The sequence below is a fragment of the Papaver somniferum genome, chromosome 3 (assembly GCF_003573695.1).
Source record: "Papaver somniferum cultivar HN1 chromosome 3, ASM357369v1, whole genome shotgun sequence".
NCBI classification, from domain to species: domain Eukaryota; kingdom Viridiplantae; phylum Streptophyta; class Magnoliopsida; order Ranunculales; family Papaveraceae; genus Papaver; species Papaver somniferum.
This window is the reverse complement of record NC_039360.1, coordinates 38,542,865-38,563,661: the sequence shown is the minus strand read 5'-3', so window position 1 is coordinate 38,563,661 and position 20,797 is coordinate 38,542,865. Positions and strand designations below refer to the sequence as shown.

Here is a 20,797-nt window from a genome sequence, read left to right as displayed (position 1 = left end):
TGCAGTACATTGTTTAGGGTTTAGATTTGTTTCTCACCCACATCACACGAAATTACCGAAACCAGCAGAAATTGTCTTTCGGTTACAATGTCAATTTTCAATCCTCGATCTCATACTTCGACCCCAGACGTCAGGACGGTAGAGGCAAACGATCCGCTCATGGATCGACGACTCAGCTACCAGACGACCCGATACAATCCGCTCAGGGATCGATGACTCAGTTACCAGACGACCCGATTACCAGTCATGACACGACAAGGGGCGACTGAGGACTTCCCTGAGGTTAAAAGAAAACGATCCGCCCAGGGATTGACGACTCTATTATCAAGTGACTCAGGGACGACTGGGGACTTTCCAAGATTTCGGTGCTTCTCATGAAACTCAGACTTACACCTGACTCATTTTTCGATAGCAGATCCAAAAAATCGAGTAAGTCTTGCCTAGACAAAATACATGGTTTACTATTTCAAGTTTTCACGGGAATGATAAAACCGATAGCCATGTTATGTTTCATCCCATGTCATCTACCGACACACAACGTTCATGGTTCCATATCTTCCCTGGGATGTTTTGTCACTTACAATCATAACCAAAAACGGCATCATCCTAAAATAGTTCATCCCGAATAATAATCCAAAACCCTCATAGGTAACACTTGTCTATCAACCCAAAAATCCAGAAAATCAAAACCATAAAGCCAGGTGTTTCATTTTCCTTTCAAAAAAAAAAACGAAACAGGAGAATTTCAGAAAACAGAAGTGCATTCAAAGGAATCCATTCAACGGTGTTTTGCTCTTCTCGAAGAAGGCGTCCTTCGTCATTTGGAGGACCGCCTGTTTCAGCTCCAACTTTTTGGACAGCCTTTTGACCTCCGCTTCTTGTTGTTTGACCACGTCCGCAGAAGGACCTTCGGTCACCTTGGCCTGCAACTTTTGGATCTCAGAGAAACCCTAACGCCCAGTTCCTCGTGGAATCAATTACTTACCCATACGTACCTACTTTGCATAATAACGATTACCAGTCACTATTCATGAGGTAGCCGATGCTACTACAGTGATATTCAAAGAGAAGAACAATATTTCTACAGATTCATGGAAGGCATACCTTTGGCTAGGATTTGCCCTAAAACAAGAAAACAAATTGAAAGAGAAACGCTGGAGTACATAGCTGGAATACGCTTGCCCACTTTATTGCTACCACGCTGCCGCTAAACACCAGGACGTGAGAACAAAGATACGAGATAAAAAGGAGAGCCAACCCATTTCATGCGCATAACACTTTTGGAATTTGAATAAGGAAATTATTTCCTATTTGAGATACGTATGGAAAGAGGCAACTGGGCCAGCAAGAACAAGTCCGCGCCACGCCAAGCCAGTGCTGTGCCAAGCCAACAGTCCGCGCCATGCCCAGCCAACAGTCCGCACCATACCAAATCCAAGCCAGCGCCCATTGCAAGCCGATCCAGCGCTAACAGCTTGCATCTTTCCAGCGCCAGAAGCTTGCATCCTTCCAACGCTAACAGCTTGCATCATTCCAGCGCCAGCAGCTTGCATCCTTACAGTGTTTCCCTTTGAACAACCAGTAGAAGGGAATCAGCAATCTAATTTCATCACACGTAAAGATCAGGAACGACTTCTCCAAAATCGAAGAGCAACCCCCCTGAGTTCACAAAGACTCTCTTCCTGTCAGGATCTGCATGATTTCCGGGGACTTCTCCCACAAAATCGTGCAGTCTATGATGAAACACTTATGTGAGATTCTGTAGGCACAGCGTCAAGACATATTCGCAGCCCTCAACCGCACTGCATCAGGGAAGCAGTTGTTTCCAACCAGAGAATCCGTTCTCAAACCCCAACCTCTCTTGGAAAGCACGATTGATAGATGAAACTGGGGACTCCTAACCATTGTTCGCTTGAAAGGTGTCCAGTTTGACAGCACACTGATTAACGTAGCCGCTTCGCTTCAACGTTCTCTCCAACAACCGCTTCACTTCAACGTCCTCCAGCAGCGGCTCCGCTTCAACGTTCGCTCCGACAGACGCTCCGCTTCAATGCTCGCTCAAGCAACCGCTCCGCTTCAGCGTTCTCTCCATAAGCTGCTCCAGAATCCGAAGCCGTAGCTTTAGTGCTTGGATCCTTAAGTTTCAACATCCTTTCCAAGAGCCGAAGTTGCTTCAACGCTGTTTCGTCCTGCAAAGGGTCGTACCACCACGCTCCCCATGTCAGGGATCATGATCACAGCCATCCAACCTTCATAGTCATGACCTCCTTTTGATCCATCTTGCCAAAACTCGTAATCATGGACAGTTTGCTCGCTCACGCGTCCAACCAATCCTTTTACTTCCATGGATGCCCATACAATTCCAGCCAACCTACTTTGTTACCACGACAATGTAGTCTCTTCTGATTACATCCGCTACCAATAACTGTTGCCACTCATTTGTTGATACCAGCCAGAGCTTCACCACAACAGTAATCACTACAAAAGTAACTTGTACTCCTCCATATTTTAAGTTCCAAGTGGAAGAAGTAACAAAATCACCAGTATGAACGCACGATGGTGATGTCTTTATCATGGTCAACCCACTGTCAAAGCTCAGAAGATACGTTCAACCAAAAGGTCATATCCAGAGCAAGGTCATCTACTATTCAAGGGTGCAGCTCAAGAAAATCATCACCAATCTGTTCAGAAGATGCCTTCAACACTTTACAAGGACGCGGAGGATCCCAAGCATGCTCAGAGGAAAACAACTTCAAAAACTGAAGAAAAATGCGACTGGGGACTACTCATCGCAGTCCATCCCGACGACCATCAAAGACTCATGAGATAACTCCAAAGACGCGGCTGAAACATTTTCTTGAAGAAACAGAGAGAGCCATAATAAACAACATAACTCTCTCATTCCTACCACTTCACTATCCAGGATATTTCATCATGTGATATTCTGATCACCCCAGCGTCACATCCATAAGAGTACGATAAGCTTATATCAAATCCCGTGGACGTGGATTCAAAGCGATACAATGAAAGTAGGCTACACATGGGGACTACCAACATGGGATGCTTTCACTCCCCTCAACCAGGTTATTTCTGATTTCAACATCATCACTGTCAAAGTTTTACGAGCCGCAGGAATTTCTCAACATGAAGCCGTACATGTGCACCGAAGACTCCAAATGCACGCCACAAAGATACATTCACATATTCGGCCAAGCCATCGGATCTAACAGAAGTATAACTGGGGACTTCTCACCACATCCCGTTCCACACGATAGTCCAAGATCCGGAAGATGGTTCGAAAGATGCCACTTGGAACCAAGTCCTTGAAGACTTGATAGTAGCACATCGCCAACGAAACGTCTCCCAACTCAACTATTTCATCCAGTTTCTCCGGAAGATTTCAACCAATACAAGCATCCACAACATATTGTCATCGCGATCAGAGGGCCCATGCACTGAACAACCTAAAAAATCAAGGATGGACCGAAAATGCAACCACATCCATCCGTCCCAAGAATGCAATGGAGTTTGATAAATTTTGGAATCCGCTAGAGAGACACTGCAGACGAAAGCACGGATCCGGACGAGCAGCAGAAAACAGAAGAAGGTCAATATCTCTTTTCATGCGGACGGAGTTTCTAGAGTTTGAACAAAATAAAGATTCCTTCTTGCTCCATGAAACGGATGACTGGGCGCGACTATGCCACCTCGGGCCCGCAACATCCCTCTTGAGTTCTTCCTGAATTTTACTGTCGAGTTTTTTTCGCCTCCCGAACGGGCTCAACACCTAAATATTCCCGCAAGGGGAGATAGGAAATTCTTTTCCGTTTATAATGGAAGGGCGGAACGTCAAAATCCAAGTTCGTACGAGAATTCTACAGCGACTAGTAAGAGGCGCTAATTAGGGTTGCAACATGCTAAAATCTGAAGCAAGTTGTTACCTTCCAAAGCCAGTCGTCACCTTCCCAGGGAACTGAAGCAAGTTGTTATCTTCCTAAAGCCAGTCGTCACCTTCCCAGGGAACTGAAGCAAGTTGTTACCTTCCCGAAGCCTGTCGTCACCTTCCCAGGGAACTGAAGCAAGTTGTTATCTTCCCGAAGCCATTCGTCACCTTCCCAGGGAACTGAAGCAAGTTTTTATCTTCCCAAAGCAAGTCATCATCTTTCCACGGAACTAAAGCAAGCAGCCATCATTCCATGGGCCCGCAATTCTTCCTGAATTTTACTGTATAGCTGTTTTCACCTCCAGAACGAGCTCAAAACCTAAATATTCCCGCGATAGGAGATAGGAAATTATTTTCCGTTTAGAATGGAGGGGCGGACCGTCAAAATACGAGTTCGTACGAGAATTCTACAGCGATTCTAGTAAAGGGCGCTAATTAGGGTTTCGGCATGCCAAACCCTAATTCAGATAAAGTTGCCATCATCCCATGAAACTGAAGCCGGTCTTCATCCTTCCACGGAACTGAAGCCAGTCATCATCCTTCCAAGGAACTCAATCTAGCTCAACTCCAATCCGAGCAATGCAAACAGCTCCATTTCAAGACGACCAATGCTGACGGCTCCCATTCCAAGCCCACCAATGACTGCGGATCCCATTCCAAGCCGACCAACGCCTGCGACTCCCATTCCAAGCCGACCAATGCCTGCGGCTCCCATTCCAAGCCGACCAACGCCTGCGGCTCCCAGTCCAAGACGACCAACGCCTACGAATCCCATTCCAAGCCGACCAATGCCTGCGGCTCCCATTCCAAGCCGACCAACGCCAGCAGCTCCGCTCAAGCCGCACCAACACCGGCAACTCGCTAATATACCGCCTCCACTTTCCCTAACCCAGCCAAGGTGATGCATGGCCAGACTAAGCCGACGATTTTCATCTCACCACTCCACGGTCTGCACCACCAGTACAATTTATGCAAGGCCACCAACACGAGAAGCACAAACTCTATTAACCTCTCAGAAAAGGTTAGTCGGACCTTCCTGACCATCTTTCACGACTTGTTGTTTCGATTTTTGTCCTAGCCTATCACCATCTTATGCTTACCTCGCAACGATGCTCCCGTTCCGAGCTAAGCAGGGGACTTAATGTTGATGGTGGTTTTTAGCTTAGGGTTAAAATCGTAAAACCGCACGCTACCGCACCAAGGCATGCCAACCATGCCAGCCGCAAAACTGTGTCAATGGCAAACCATTCCATCCACATCTTCGCGCCAAGGCATGCCAACCATGCCAGCCACACCAATGTGCCAATGGCAAACCATGCCAGCCACATCTCCGCACCAAGGCTTGCTAGCCGCACTACTGTGCCAATGGAAAACCATGCCAGCCACATCTCCGCGCCAAGGCATGCCAGCCGCACCACTGTGCCAATGGAAAACCATGCCAGCCACATCCTCCGTGCCAAGGCATGCCAACCATGTCAGCCGCACCACTGTGCCAATGGAAAACCATGCCGGCCACATCCCCGCGCCAAGGCATGCCAACCATGCCAGCCGCGCCACTGTGCCAATGGCAAACCATGCCAGCCACATCGCCGCGCCAAGGCATGTCAACCATGCCAGCGACACCACTGTGCCAATGGCAAACCATGCATGACACATCTCCGCGCAAAGGCATGCCAACTATGCCAGCCGCACCACTGTGCCAATAGCAAACCATGCCAGCCAAATCTCTGCGCCAAGGCATGCCAACCATGCCAGCCACGTCTACCGTGCCAAGGCATGCCAACCATGCTAGCCGCACCATGCTCCAATGGCATGCCAAACCCTTGGCCCCACCATGCCAAGCCAACCGCACCTTTCCTTGGCCCCAACCATGCTATCCGCATCATGCGCTAATGGCATGCCAAACCCTTGGCCCCACCATGCCAAGCCAACCGCGCCTTGCCTTGGCCCCAACCATGCTAGCCGCACCATGCGCCAATGACATGACAAACCCTTGGCCCCACCATGCCAAGCCAACCGCACCTTGCCTTGGCCCCACCATGCCAAGTCGTCCGTACCAAACCCTTGGCCCCACTATGCCAAGCCATTCACACCATTGGCCTTGGCCCCACCATGTCGGCCTTCCCCATGCGGCTACCAAGACGAAGGCGCGCGACGATCAACGGCCATCCTTCCATCCTGGATGCAAATCCTAGTCGTCCAAGGTCGCCAAACAACGCATGGTAACCTTTGGCCCAAAACCCTAGTTTTGGCCACGTCAAACCGCGCCAAGGCATGCCATGCCACATGTGCCAATGGCATGCCAACCACCTTGCCGCGCCATACCATGTCGGCCTTCCCTATGCGGCTACCAAAACGAAGGCGTGAGACGATCAACGACCAACCTTCAATCCTAGATGCAAATCCTAGCCGTCCAAGGTCGCCAGACAACGCATGGTAACCTTTGGCCCAAAACCCTAGTTTTGGCCACGCCAAACCGCGCCAAGGCATGCCATGCCACATGTAACCTTTGTCGACCACCTTGTCGCGCCATACCATGCGGCCTTCCCTATGCGGCTACCAAAACGAAGGCGTGCGACGATCAACGGCCACCCTTCAATCCTAGATGCAAATCATATCCGTCCAAGGTCTCCGGACAACGCATGGTAACCTTTGTCCCAAAACCCTAGTTTTGACCACGCCAAACCGCGCCAAGGCATGTCATGCCACATGTGCCAATGGCATGCCAACCAACTTGCCGCGCCATACCATACCGGCCTTCCCTATGCGGCTACCAAAACGAAGGCGTGCGACGATCAACGACCACCCTTCAATCCTATATGAAAATCCTAGTCGTCCAAGGTCGCCAGACAACACATGGTAACCTTTGTCCCAAAACCCTAGTTTTGGCCACGCCAAGGCATGTCATGCCACATGTTCCAATGGCATTCCAACCACCTTGCCGCGCCATGCTTGCCTTCCCTATGCGTCTACCAAAACGAAGGCCTGCAACAATCAACGACCACTTTTTCATCTAAGGTGCAGATCTTAGCCACCCAAGGTTACCAGCTAACGCATGGCAACCTTTGGCCATAACTTTTGGCCGCGCCTAAACTAGGGCATATTAAAGCCATACTGATCATGCTTTCATGCCACTGGCTACCAAACGAAGGGTTGCAATAATCAACGGCTACCTTTCCTCTTAAGATGCAAAATCTCGACCGTCGAAGGTCACCACCGATCCGGCAAGTCTCCCAAGCTCAACTTGCCAGACAACAACGTGCTACATATTTTTCACGAAAACACTCGAGGCATCAATGCATGTCACAAACTGGGGGATGCTTATTGGGTATTGGTTTGGCGGTTTACAGCATGCAGTGTACACTACGCCCGTTATAAGAAAGTGTCATAAGGATGAGGCGGTTAGTAAATACATGGAGTAATGGTGAAACGCTTTCTTTTATGGAACATCAATTCCAAGCGTTACCGGTTACCACCTATGCCCATTTACTCACTCGTTTTCCATTTCTTAATGAGACCAGAGTACGTTTCACTTCGACTTGTATAAATAGGAATTACCTATTTCCACCGAACAACAAGTTCTGATCAGGAGCACACAACACTCAGAAAACGTTTGCTAGATTTCCCATATGTTAGCTTCCCACTTTCTGATACAAGTCAGAAAACAACTACTCTTCCAGAATCAACTATTCTGGTCTCAACACTCTATTCGCTTCCCTCCCCAAAACCAACCCTTCTCCCCCACTTTGTGACCGAAGCAAGTCTGGAACGACCATTTCTTGGTTTAGGACGGACTTGTACAGATTGATCTCTCGAATCTAAAGTACTCCCTTGCAGTACATCGTTTAGGGTTTAGATTTGTTTCTCACCGACATCACACGAAATTACCGAAACCAGCAGAAACTGTTTTCACCCTCAAACAATTGCTGACACTGCTACTTTGATAAGTGAAAACTCTACTCTCTATCTATACTCAAGGAGAAATGTTGCTTTCTGGAATGATCTATGGTATGGACGAAATACACTAGCTAATTTCTGCTCTCTACAAGATATCCAGAGAAAGATCTATCAAGATTGCAGACGTAATTACTTCGGAGGGTAACTGAAAATTTGATTTCAAAAGAAACCTCACAAGCTCAGAAATAAAGGACTTTGCTGCTCTTATTTCTATCATTGGTGACACTCCTCCAACTCTAGATGAATCGACACCAGAAGATGGACTTTACAAGCTACAAGTGTTTTCTCTGTTAACTCATTGGATTTTAAACTGGTCGAATCTGCTGGCATAAATAATTTCCCTTATTATTTGATTTGGAAAGCTTCTATAACACCAAAGGTTAATCTTATTTTCTGGAGCTTGATTCATGTCAAGTTAAATACAATAGAAATATTTCAGCATAAAGGTATTCAGCTACACAACTCTTGTGTGCTTTGCGGAGATGATTCTGAAACACAAGACCATTTGTTTCTACATTGTAAATTTGCTTCTAAAGTCTGGTGGACGCTGCTAGGAAGCAATCATTTTTCATGGGTCATGCCTAGAACAATGATGATATTAGCTCACTGTTGGCATAATACCAATTTCTCTAATAACGGTAACTACATTTGGAGTTTAATTCCAGCTGTGATGATCTCTCCAATTTGGAGAGAGAGTAACAATAGCATTTTTGAAGCCGAAGCACATTTTCAAGACTGATAATGATCTAGGTGAAGATGCTAAATCATTGATCTTTACCTGGGCTGCAGCTGTTGGAAAGAAAATTCATGTTAACTTTGCTAGTTCTGGCTCAATAATTGGGAAAACCTATTCTTATAATTTAGTTTCTTTCCATTCCTTTCTATGCCTTTAATGGACTTTGTACATTCTTCCTTCTCTAATATAATCTCTCTTTCCAAGAAAAAAAGATTCGGGAGGCTAGGCGGCTGGGAAAAGAGATTACATTCCTCTATTTGGAAGTAAACAATTCATACATCAATTAAAAACCTGGTTTAATTGGAGGCCATAAAAATTAGGCACTAGAGGACAAAAAAGGTCACCCCACCCTAATTTGGGTCATCCCTTATAATTTTTTTTTCTAAATGGCTGAAATGCCCGTAAATAATTAGTGATAATTTTATTTAATTAGAGTTTAATTCTTTTTTTTCGATATTTTTTGACTGAATTTTTTTTTGTCCAGATCTGTATGAAAAGTCTTCATGGTATAAAAAAATTCAGTGACGACCCTAAATAGTCGTTAATGTTTCGACTGTTTCAGTGACGACTCTAAACTGTCGAAGATTCATTAATGGCGGAAATGTACGACAGTTTTGAGTCGTCATAAACATAATCAATTCCCTGACAACCCTTTGAAAGAGTCGTTATTGTTTTGATTACGTGTATGACGACTGTAAACAGTCGTTAATATTTTAGAAGTGTCGTTACAAACAGTCGTTAGTCTCTTAGAAGTGTCGTTATCTTCGTCGTTAATGGCGGAAATGTACGACAGTTTAGAGTCGTCATGGTTTTGGAATTTTTTCAGTGACGATTCTAAATTGTCGTTAATGTCTATGAAGGGTCGTTAATTAGGGTCGTTGTTTGAAAGAAGAAAAGAAAATTAACCAAGGATAAAACAATATATTAACGATCGAATTAATACGTCCCTGAATATTTTGGGGTACAAATAAAATGTCATGGCCGGCATTTAATATTTATGCCCCCAATTAAACTAGGATTAAAAACTCGAAGCACTTCTTGGGCAAATGTCTTATAAGTATACAAATGCATTCACATTCGACAGCCAAAATTTTACTGGTTTTCTTAAATGCGGACTTTCTAAACCGTAGGCATAACGTGGTTGTCCCCTCTGAGTGAGGAAATTCTACTCAACTTGTTGACCTAAAAAACTCTTAGATTCTCAAAGTGCCAAAATAAAATTTGCGGTTGCCGTGGATCCTAATCTGCATGACTGCATCAAATTTCCTAACTGTTATTTGAATATGACGGTCATATTCTTATGCTAATTAAGTATGATATATATATATATATATATGTGACTTGTAATAATCAAACCAACTAGCCATTTTGTAATTGATACTTATAGTCAATGACGTGAAGTGAACTACCTAATACACTTGATGAATTAATTATCGTTGATAAACCCATTTTAATATGGAGACTAACTATGGATACATACAGATGCGCATAAGTATGAGTCATATTCTGCCGATTAATCCAACAATATGGCAAGTCGTCTTTAAGTGTACTCATTAACATGTCGATAACAATACTTTTTATATTATGACGTTAGCTTTATAATATTACTAGGTATCAGCCCGGTCAACCTTTTTCGATTTTTGTACGTTATTTGGTCGGCCGATAAGTATCCTCCCATAAAATTTTAGGAGTTTAGTTAATTATATCTTAGTGTAGTGTGTTACTTAGTTGGGTCATAGTAGCGTTTTTAATTAACCTGTCATTTAGGAATAGAGCCTGTAAATTAACTAGGGTCCACGATGGCATTGTTTTGTTGGTCGTGTAAAATCAACCGGCCGGGGCCGTAAATTATATGTGGCCAGTGATGTTTTGTTGGGAGTTGAGACTATAGATTAGCGGGGCCTGCGGCTCCATTATTTTGCTGTTCAGATCAAATTAGCCCGGACGGTGGATAAGAAAATCTAAAATCAAATGTAGGTGTCAACATATTTACACGACTGTTTGATAAGAGTTATCTGATTCCGGTTTGTTTTGGTTTAGTACACCCTTTGTAGCCTTTAATAATAATGTAGTGAGTTGTCCTATTATTGCTAATACAGAACCTTCTTCATATGTTGCACCAGCTCATGTCATGATTTGAAAACTCCGGGTTGTGAACCTGAAATGAGATTAGTTAACATTCTACTTGTATTTGCCAACTCAAATTCGTTTGAGAACCAGAACCCGACACTGCAATATACACATCTGACAATATCAATAACCAAACCCAAAACTGATTCAGGGAATTCATCAAACACATGCAATTCAAAAGCTTCAAGAACGAATATAACTTCATTAATTCAATACAACATACTGCATGTATCCATCACCAACGACCTAAATCCCAATCAAATATCATCAAGAAAATTCAAAAAATCACTAAAATCAAAATTTGGTGATATGGAAAAGGAGTTGAAACAAACCAATAAAAATTCTCAAGATTGATATTAATTATCTTGAGTACGATCAGAAAGAGATCTGGGTTTTGGGTTTTGCATACCTGCATAAGAATCCAATTAGGATTCAGAAAGAGCGTAAAATTAATCCGACAATAGAGTGACTCACGCTAAAAAAATAGTTGTCCAAGAGTTTGTTTGAATTCTTGCACTGTTGACAGACTGGTTAGCACACCGACAACATCTGGTTACCGGTCAACACCGTTATACACTTCAAGATTACAGACTTATATGCAGACAGATGCAACCCATTAGTATATCTTCCCTATAATCTTGGGATCACGATCGCCAAACTTGATCCGAATATAAAACTTTAGTTCACCAATTACAGATAGTACCTACAAAACTGGTTGATCATACTAAGAACAATGTAGAGGTGCACAAAGACACCGGAATGGAAGAAACACGGATCAGGAAACCCATAACTCCCGTATTTGATTTCCGTTAGGAAACAGGAATCAGTTTGGTTGCGCAAGTAATTATCATGTTGGTCGTTTTTAAGAAACGGGTTCAGGTTCAGTTAGGAAACTCCTTGTCTTGTCCTGTCTCTGGATCTCACGCTCGAAAATATCCCTCACTCAACCAATGATCCATGCCGTGGGATGACAAAATCAATGGCCGGATATATCCGGATAGACAGACAACACTTATTTTTATAATATATATAGATTACGGTACACTTAGCGGCTGCGTAACCTTGATTATCTTATACTGGAGATGCATAATCCGTCACTTAATGGCATATAATGTACGTACAAATCTTGACACTTGTTTCAGGGAGCAACTCGCAAGGAGGAGAAACATTCGTAATAGACTGGCAAATCCCATCAAATAAAGCACTGTTTGTTACTTGGGTCCTAAGAGACAACGCTCTCCTAGGAAGAGGATATTGCAAGAAGTGTCCCCAAACCCGTAATTAACTGGATAAAATCCTTCCATGCGAGTGATTTTGAAGTGTACCAATGATATTGCCTTTGGGTTGGTACACCCCAGCAATTTGGTACCCCATTAGCATCCTTGAAAATTGTTAGTAAAGTAATCTTGCTTTTCTTTTTTGATTGAAGTATTAGTTATAGGCGATGGCCTTAGACTAAGTGGAGACACCTCACAAGCCTATATTAAAAGCCAAATCTAACTGAGAATCTCTTGTAAATTGTAATTAGTGGATGTGGACATAAACCATTAAATAATGAAAGATATGTTATTATTACCAATAATTAGTAAACTTAATTTAATAAAGGAGATCAATAATAACAAATTAGTAAACACAACGATGAAGAAGATGAAATGGGGAGAAATGAAATGGAGATTAGTATGAGGAAACACTTCACAATGACATGAAACACTACCTTTCCAACTCAATTAGGATTAGAATAAGAGTGATACTCCCCACTAACCTAATATACCCGCCTTTTTTTTAGGTGTTCCTTAAGTTGTCAATTGCTCTCATGACTTGCCAAACATGCCTCCTCCTAGCTGCATACGTAGCTTACTGATATTCTCTAGTTTTTCCTTCATCTTTTTTAGTTCGGTAATTAGTGAGAATCCTGTGCTACGGACCGGGACACGAGGCTATCTCTCGTCCTTCTTTAATCCGTAATCTGGATGGATAATCACTTAGATTAGAAAAGGTTATTAGGTCCTAGGTTTGCAGATTCCTATACATAGTACACTATATTAACTAAATGGACTACACTTTTACGGATAAGGAACAGCCCAAGGCTAAGCACGATTCCACTGCGCTGCAACAATTATGGTCTTCCATATCGCTTTACAGTAGCAATATGTTTTAGCTACTCTACAAATCTAATGAGTTCTGTAGCATAGAGAAATTACATGGAGACTGAATATCTGCTTGCTTTTTCACTTTACAGAAACTCAGTTTTCGTTTTTCAGTTGAAACAAATCCTGAATATCCGTGGGATTTTACACGGAAATTGAGTGTATATTTTTGGTTTTCACAGTTTTACATTAAAACTTCTCTTTTTTACTTTTTTTTTTACTAAAACTTTTTTTTATACCCATTATATCTTTTTTTTCCCTCTTAATTATCTTTCAACCTACACAATGATTCCAACAAAAAAAATTGTAGAAAAAAACCCCGGAAACTGAATATCTGTTTGGCACTATATCAATGGAAACTCAGTTTCCCTGTAATATAGCCAAGGGATGGCACAACACCGTAGTGAGATTTCCCTGAGACCCTTTTTACTTAGCTTTAAATAAGCTATAGCTAAGGGAAACCACTCACCACAGTGCTTGGCTTAATGTCAAAAAAGAAAAACGGATTTGGCTACATTTGATTTATGCGGTTTCCAATGACTGGAGTGCAAATTTGTGTGTCTCATTTTAACCAGAGTGCTTTGTATGTAATACTCTCTCCATCCCAAGAAAGATGGAGTTTTTTTTTCTTCGTTTTTCTTTCTCTCTGTTAGAGCATTGCTCGGTCGAACTCATAAGTATTGCTATCTCAAGCTTGTTGTCAAATTTAGTTGATCAAAACTATATTTTGATTTCTAGTCTACCTTTAGTCAAGTTTCAGATTAGGATAGAAGTGTGTAGTTGAGTACCAGATATCATTGCGTTCTACCGTTTGAAGGATAAGATCAACCGAAGCTTTTGGAGAACTTCATCAACAAAAGGCAAGTGAAGACTGAACCACCTATCACTCAAGTTTTCACCTTTCTATCTATGAGACAATGTCTCATGACTAAAGAAGACTTTACATGCACAACAAAAATTTCGATCCAAATTTATCTTGTTAATTATTCTCGAAATATGTTGGCCAAGCTTAAGAAAATTTGTTCACATGAATTTAGTTAACAACACACTAGTGGAAAATGGGGCTTCTACAACCCACAGGAACGACCCCCGTTCAACGGTCATTTGACCTTAAACGGATGAAAGATCGTAGCGGAATAAGAAAAAACACGGAAAAATTCTCAGATGTCTAAAAGCCGTCTCCGAAGAGGTATTATTTTATCCCTAATAAATCTATTATAGATTTTTATTATTTGAGAAGATAAATACCTCCCTCTCTCCCATTTCCAATCTCATTTTCTCTTTCTTCTTCAGCTGTCGGTCTCCATTTCACCTAAGGAACTAGCTCCATGGAAGTGGAGAAATCAGTATCCCAAGATGCTATTTCAACCGAACTAGTAAACCTTCTATACATTCGTTTTCTGAAATCCCTCAAGTCGCTAGTCGAGTTGTAGATCTCAAATCTGCTGGGAACAGATTCAGCTTCATTATTTCTCTATTCTTCTCAAAATCGAAATTGAAAAAAATAGTATGGTATCAAATTAGATGTGAGATGTGATTTGAATCTAAGAGGTTTCATGATTAGTGTGATATGTGATTTGAAGCAAGGGTTTTTGTTCGTGTTTTTTTTCTTCAGTAAATGGATAATGAGCTCCCGGATCCATAGATCAGCATCAAGAACTCTTAGACCACTTACCTCTTATCTAAAAGCTCATCTCTTTTCAGCGGTGAGTCATATTTATATTTTTTCTTTTTCCTTCTATTTTTGGATTTTTTTTTTTATGATCAATTTTATTTTCTGAATCTTAGAGGTAGAGAAGGCAATAGAGGAGTCAAGTTGGTGGTGGATATGATGTTATTGTCGATGTTATTCCCAAGGAGGGATTATGTGGTAGAGGAAGATTATAAAGTACTCAATTCTTAGTTTATCTCAGTATCTCTATAAGGGTTTCTCTTTGTGCAGCCACTAAATTTTTTTCTTTGTGTTTGTAGTAAGAACAAGAGTATCTCCGATGAAATCAGGGTGGAGGTACCAAGGTAATGGTGTTACATATTAATGATCTTTCTGTTCTGTATGTGTGAATGATTGTGTTAAGGATGTTGTTGCTAGACTAGTTAGATCTCAAATGGATTTTGTTGCAAGCTTTATAACAAATGGGTATTCTCTCCTGTATATTCCTAGGTTCTTGAATTAATTATCTGAAATTTTAGTTAGTTGGTGTTATAAGATGTTGTCAAATGGGTATTTTTCATCTGTATCGCGCATGAGTTATATGATTAAATTTCGAAGATAGGATACTATTTAGTTGCTCTGCAAAGAAGAAAACCATTTCAAATATAAGTCACTACATCATGTGTGCCAATGTTTTTGGAAGATTGGTACTTGTTTTTGAAATTTCGAAGACTCGTACTTGTTTTTGAAGTCTTACTCTGATGATTTTAGAGTAAAAGCCCGATGCAACCTACTGAAACCCACCACTTGCGCCAATCTTCTGAATTAGCTTGCTTACCTATATATTACTCTCTACTTTATTCACGTTCTGGTACTCTTACAGTGTCATATGCCCTGTATTCTTTTTGAACTCTAGATCAGTTCATCATCGAGAAGTTAGTCATTACGAGGATGCAAAACCTTGGAACGAAAGGTGCGATCTTGCATTCTACTGCACAACACGGAATGAAATCGAGAAATCTGATATTGTTAGTTTGGTCACAGGCTCAACTATGGCTTGTACTTCTCAAGCAGTTGATGTACTGAGAAAAGCTAATTTCTCCAACAAAGGCTGCTGGAACTGGAGAGGTATGAATTACTATCCCAAGAGTTCTTGTCATATTCATTTAGTTCTAAGAAATATTGCAGAGTAATTTCAATTCTTCTTTATTTTGGCTATTATGTAGTATTGTTTCTGAATGTAACTTGCCTTTCTAGGTATGTCATTGATGAGAGGTGGGGATTGAGTAACATAAATATTGGATCAGCACCGCTCTGACTCAGGTAAATCACAAGAACCTATCCGAGCCTTGTTTCTTATTATCATTTTAGTAGTTATTAGTTTCTCCAAGTCTCATTACAAATCGTATTAAGTTTATAGTTCGACTTTCAGGATTTAAACTTGGGTCTGTTGGACATACATCAGAAGCAATAGTGAAGAAGTATGGTGCCGTAAGGTTAACTTTTGAAGTTGAAGGCCTAACTATTCTGAGAACAACCCAGGTAACTGTTCACCACTCTTCTCGTATCTTGGTCGTTGTAAAGCAATGTACTAGTTAAGCAGACTTACATTACAATACATTAAACAAAGTTTATCAATTTTGAATCTCAGTTATGTGGTTGTTATCCACATTTGACAATGAGCTTTTGCATTTTTACTCGGAAAGGATCTTGAACATTTCTATGCTTATGTATGCTGGGATTTGCTATGAAATCTCAGGCTTTCTGAATAGTTCAGTTATTCTCACAACTAGGTGCTTGCTCAGGTGCATAATCATAGCCATAATCCAGACATTGGGCTCTATAACTGTTATGCATGTTAGGCTAGGAAGCAACCATTTTTCTTCCTTCCATATTACAGATAAGAGATCAAGTCATGAGCGTAGGTCATCAATGACAGATTAGGCATTTTTGAGGGTCTCATGACCACTGTACATGCAGTGACTGGTTAGTCTAGATGTCTCTATTGCGATTTATTGAAATTAATTTCAAGAGTTATGGCTCTGTATCTTCTGTTTACTCAATCATATGTTTTAGCAAAAAAAAAAGACATTTGATGGTCCATCACGCAAGGACTGGAGAGGTGGAAGGGCTGCTTCATTCAGTATCATTCCTAGCAGCACTGGTACATCCTCAAGTGTACTTTCACTTTGTTTATGTAACATAGGCAGTTAAGTTGAGACTTTTTGTTAAATGAACCTGCATTTACTGATCTTTATTAGGAAAGTAACCTCTAACCATAGTCATATTTGTTCATGGTGCTCGCTTTTTTGTTTATTCTTTCCATGCTTAATTTGCTAATTAAATTTTCGCTCGGGCATGTTTGTACCCGCCATAAAAGGACGTTCTCTAGGGCATGTCTGTACAGGTAGTTAGTCAAACATTAGGTTCGGCATATGACTTTGGGTTCATATTTTAAGTTCATGAGTACTTCGTTCTGATTCCAACTATCCATCGTATGAGTTCTACCTTTAGTTTCCCCAGCTTATTACCTATGAAAAGGGAAAAACAAAGTCATGTACCCTTACATTATTTTATTACCACATTCCTTAATGTCACTTAACTTTTTTTCTACTTTGCTTATCCTCTAGTCGTTTCGTTTTTGATGGAATTCTATTACATTTCGTGACTAACTATAACATTTTTTTTTTGTATATACGTAGCTCAGTTGAGGGAAAAGTTGGTGTGCATCATTTGGATGAGGTTCTGCGAGAGGAAACTTCATCGTCAAATGCCACAGAGGGGCATGAGATACACTCGGTGAATTCGTTAAATTTTTATCCGGTAAGAGCCTTGGTGGGATTGTTCTTGCTAAGTCATCTGTTTTACCAGTCGTGGCTTGTCAAGTTTACTTCAAATATTGTCAATTTGGACCTTGTTGGATTAGACAAAATGCTTGTCGATGGTATCTGTGATGTTACAATTACCAACGATGGTGCTACGAACTAAAGTTGTTCGAAGTTCTAAGGTAAGATATATACATTTGAGATTTAATCGGTTTGATAAATTTTGCAGGTAACATCCAATTTTGTGAATTGCCACTCAATGCTTGTGTCAAGATAGTTGGATTGCAGTTGATGCGGACATTAGATAAACATCTAAACATCCTCGGTCATCAGTATGTTGGGATGCTTGTGAAAGGTAAGAAGTATATCTCCATCTCTTACAGCGTACTGTTGAAAACAAGTTAACATGATACAATCTCAAAGAGTTATCTTTATCACTACCTTTCAACTGGGCATTTTAAATATAAAACTATGATATTAGATGTCTACTTGGATACATTTCTTAAGATTTGTTTCTCTCCCGCCCTGTAAACAAACTAATGCAGTCTTTGTTGTGTCAGTGGGGAAGAGCTTAATATCATTAACAAAATGTTATCGTGTAATCTAGTGTTTTTATGAAGTTATAAGAACTTGTCTGCTTGTCTTTTTGTGTTGGTTGTATTGATTTTGGAAACTTATTTTTTGCTGCAGGTACTCTATTATTGCCTATTGGGTGATTCTGTTGTTTGTATGGGTGCTGGTGGTGGTTTGTGGGGATGGAATTGGGAAACACTCCACATTTTATTGAGTATTGTGACCTCCCCGCATTAATCAGCTGATGGCGGAACTTATTTTTGCAGTAAAGGTAACTTTTTGAAGTATGGGCTAGCTAAGTTCATCATCATCGGAGTTCACCGTTTGCTGTTTAATCAATCGTATATTAGTTTATCATCTTGTAACGAAATCTTAGAACTTAATTATTTGTCTTGTTGAATGAACTTTTATTGCTCTGAACTCAATATTTTATTCATTTTTTGTGTGATTTGAACTAAGTGAATCGATGAATGTTAAATTGGAAGATTATCTTTGTGCAAATTTAATTTGATTCTTATTTGAGTTTGATTTGGGTCTCATTTGAATTATCATTTGAGTTTAATTTGGTAGTCAGATTCAGTCAGGCAATCTGAACCTTTTCTTTTTATATAAAAATTTATACCTACGACCGATAAACGTCAGCGTTAATACCTTGACCGTTAAAGTCAGTCGTTGATATAAGATTTTCAACGACCCCCGAGACACGTAATAGATGAAAAAGACGCTCAAACAGCGACCCTTTCTTCGACTAACAAAGCAAGTCATAGATACGATTTAAATAACTTGTTTTGTCGGTCGCGAAACTGCTGATTTCCACTAGTGACAATTTATTGTTTATGACCTAAAATATGATTCAAGATTATCATTTAAAAATAGCCTGGAACAGTGATATGTGTCAGTGATATTATTCGGGAATGTTTCAACTTGATTATTAAAGAGATAAGACTACTGTAAATCTGGATACAGGACAATACACGTACCAGCTTACATACTGGCGCAAAGTGTTATAGGTCCGAAGCTGAAGTACATGTACCCAGTACACATACCGACGTAGCTATATTTCTGAAACGACTTTTGGTACACATACCAAGTATGCAAACCAAAAAAGTTTTGTTGCTCGTGAACTCAGGATGGTACGCATACCGAAAAGTTATGTGGACTCTTGAATTCGTTTTGTCTTAAGGGTATACAAACCCGGTACACGTATCATGAAAGAATAACTCACGAACTGGATGTAGGTACACGTACTTACCCTGTCGAATATTTTTAGATGCATCAAATTATTTCTATAAGATAATCGACATTTGAACAATTCTCTGAAAACACATATAAGACATATTTGATCACATTATAACTTATGGTTCTGACACAAGATTAAAGTCTTAAAGTGTTATATGAAAATGGTTAAGCTTATAGTTCGTCTGGCTAGTTTCGGCTAACCTTTCATGAACAAATCTTTATACACGGTTCGGTTACGGTTCATCATAACCGGAGTGTACATTCTGTTATGTTAATTTGAAGTTAATAGTTATTCATCTAACGACGGATATTGATTGCTTGATTCCAAAGCTACCTTAGCTTAAATCTAAAGCAACCTTGATCTTAAAAGTCTATATATATAAGGATAACCTCAAGCAACTGGGATCTTTGAATCCCCGACACTATTTTTGTGTGTCCTAGTTGTAAACTAGAGTCGTCATCTCCTTTAAACCTTGTTAGGTTTAGCGACTAAAAAGACTTCACTTAGGGATTCGTGAAGCCAGATCCAACTATATTTATCTTGATAGTTCGTATATCCTGATCTTGCTACCGATTGTTGAGTCTCACTCCGATCAGGCGAAATAGATAGAAATCGCAAAGTTTCTTCTTCTCTGACTTTGTGATTCCACATGTATATTGCTCTATAAGGATTCTTTGTTGAAATCGGAGTATGTTTTACTTGTGAGGTGGATAATAATCTAGTCTGCTATCCGAGAGTCGTAAGTACCGGATTTTGAGTTTTGCTAGACTTTGTCTATTGCAAACGATTTCCTACCTCACCTTCATATTTTAATCAAAACGAAAATCACATATAGGCTTGTCTGTGGGAAGCAGATTGGTTTAAAGTCTTCAATTGAGTTGAAGCAACTCTAAGGCTGTAAAGGACGTCAGTGAATCAATTGCGCAGAGTCTTGAAAGATTCAAGAGGCGTAAGGAACACAACTGTAATTGAACCTTTGTGATGGTAGATTTGGTCTTAACTACAATCTAGTCCGAAGTTTTGATAGTAGGCTAGAGTCTGTAGCGGCTTAATATAGTTTGGTGTTCAAATCTAGACAAGGTCACGGGGTTTTTCTGCATTTGCGGTTTCCTCTTTAACGAAATTTCTGGTGCCTGTGTTATTTCTTTTTCTGCATTATATAGTTTATCTTTATAATTGGAATATCGCATGTTATACGTAAATCAATCAAAGTAGATAAGTCAACCGTAATTATTGAATACGACTTGATTGATCTTTGGAATCGTCCAAGTACTCTCATGGTATAATCAGATTCACAGACTTATCTCCGTTTACATATTGATTGTGAGAGAAAGAGATATAAATTCTTCATATAATTCCTGATTGTTGTAGTTAGAAACATAAGCCAAAAGGTAACCTGACTCTCTAGGATAATGAATAGTAACCTGTACCATTGTTTTGCGTATAAAAAGGTTGTTAGGATATACCCTTGCGTTGACTGGAGAAACCAGTGATCTCCTCCGATACTGATCCATAAATCTGGCAACGTATCATAAGTGCCTAAGCTGTTCTGTTCCTCTCTTACTACTGTCGAGCGACTGACCATCCTCTCCATC

The 20,797-nt window shown here is 40.7% G+C and overlaps 1 long non-coding RNA gene across 13 annotated transcripts; it reads left to right on the top strand.

Annotated features, from left to right (window-relative positions):
• Positions 1-14,164: 14,164 nt before the first annotated feature.
• Positions 14,165-18,501, top strand: LOC113355912. 13 transcript variants are annotated; one of them, XR_003362658.1, is made up of 11 exons: positions 14,165-14,619; positions 14,702-14,801; positions 14,885-14,929; positions 15,448-15,537; positions 15,609-15,692; positions 15,822-15,887; positions 15,997-16,106; positions 16,641-16,728; positions 17,267-17,387; positions 17,619-17,744; positions 18,080-18,501. It is a non-coding gene; the product is annotated as an uncharacterized LOC113355912 (long non-coding RNA). The 13 variants fall into 13 exon arrangements; XR_003362649.1 differs by having other exon boundaries at positions 14,166-14,420; positions 14,529-14,619; positions 15,481-15,692; XR_003362650.1 differs by having other exon boundaries at positions 14,166-14,425; positions 14,529-14,619; positions 15,481-15,692.
• Positions 18,502-20,797: the final 2,296 nt, after the last annotated feature.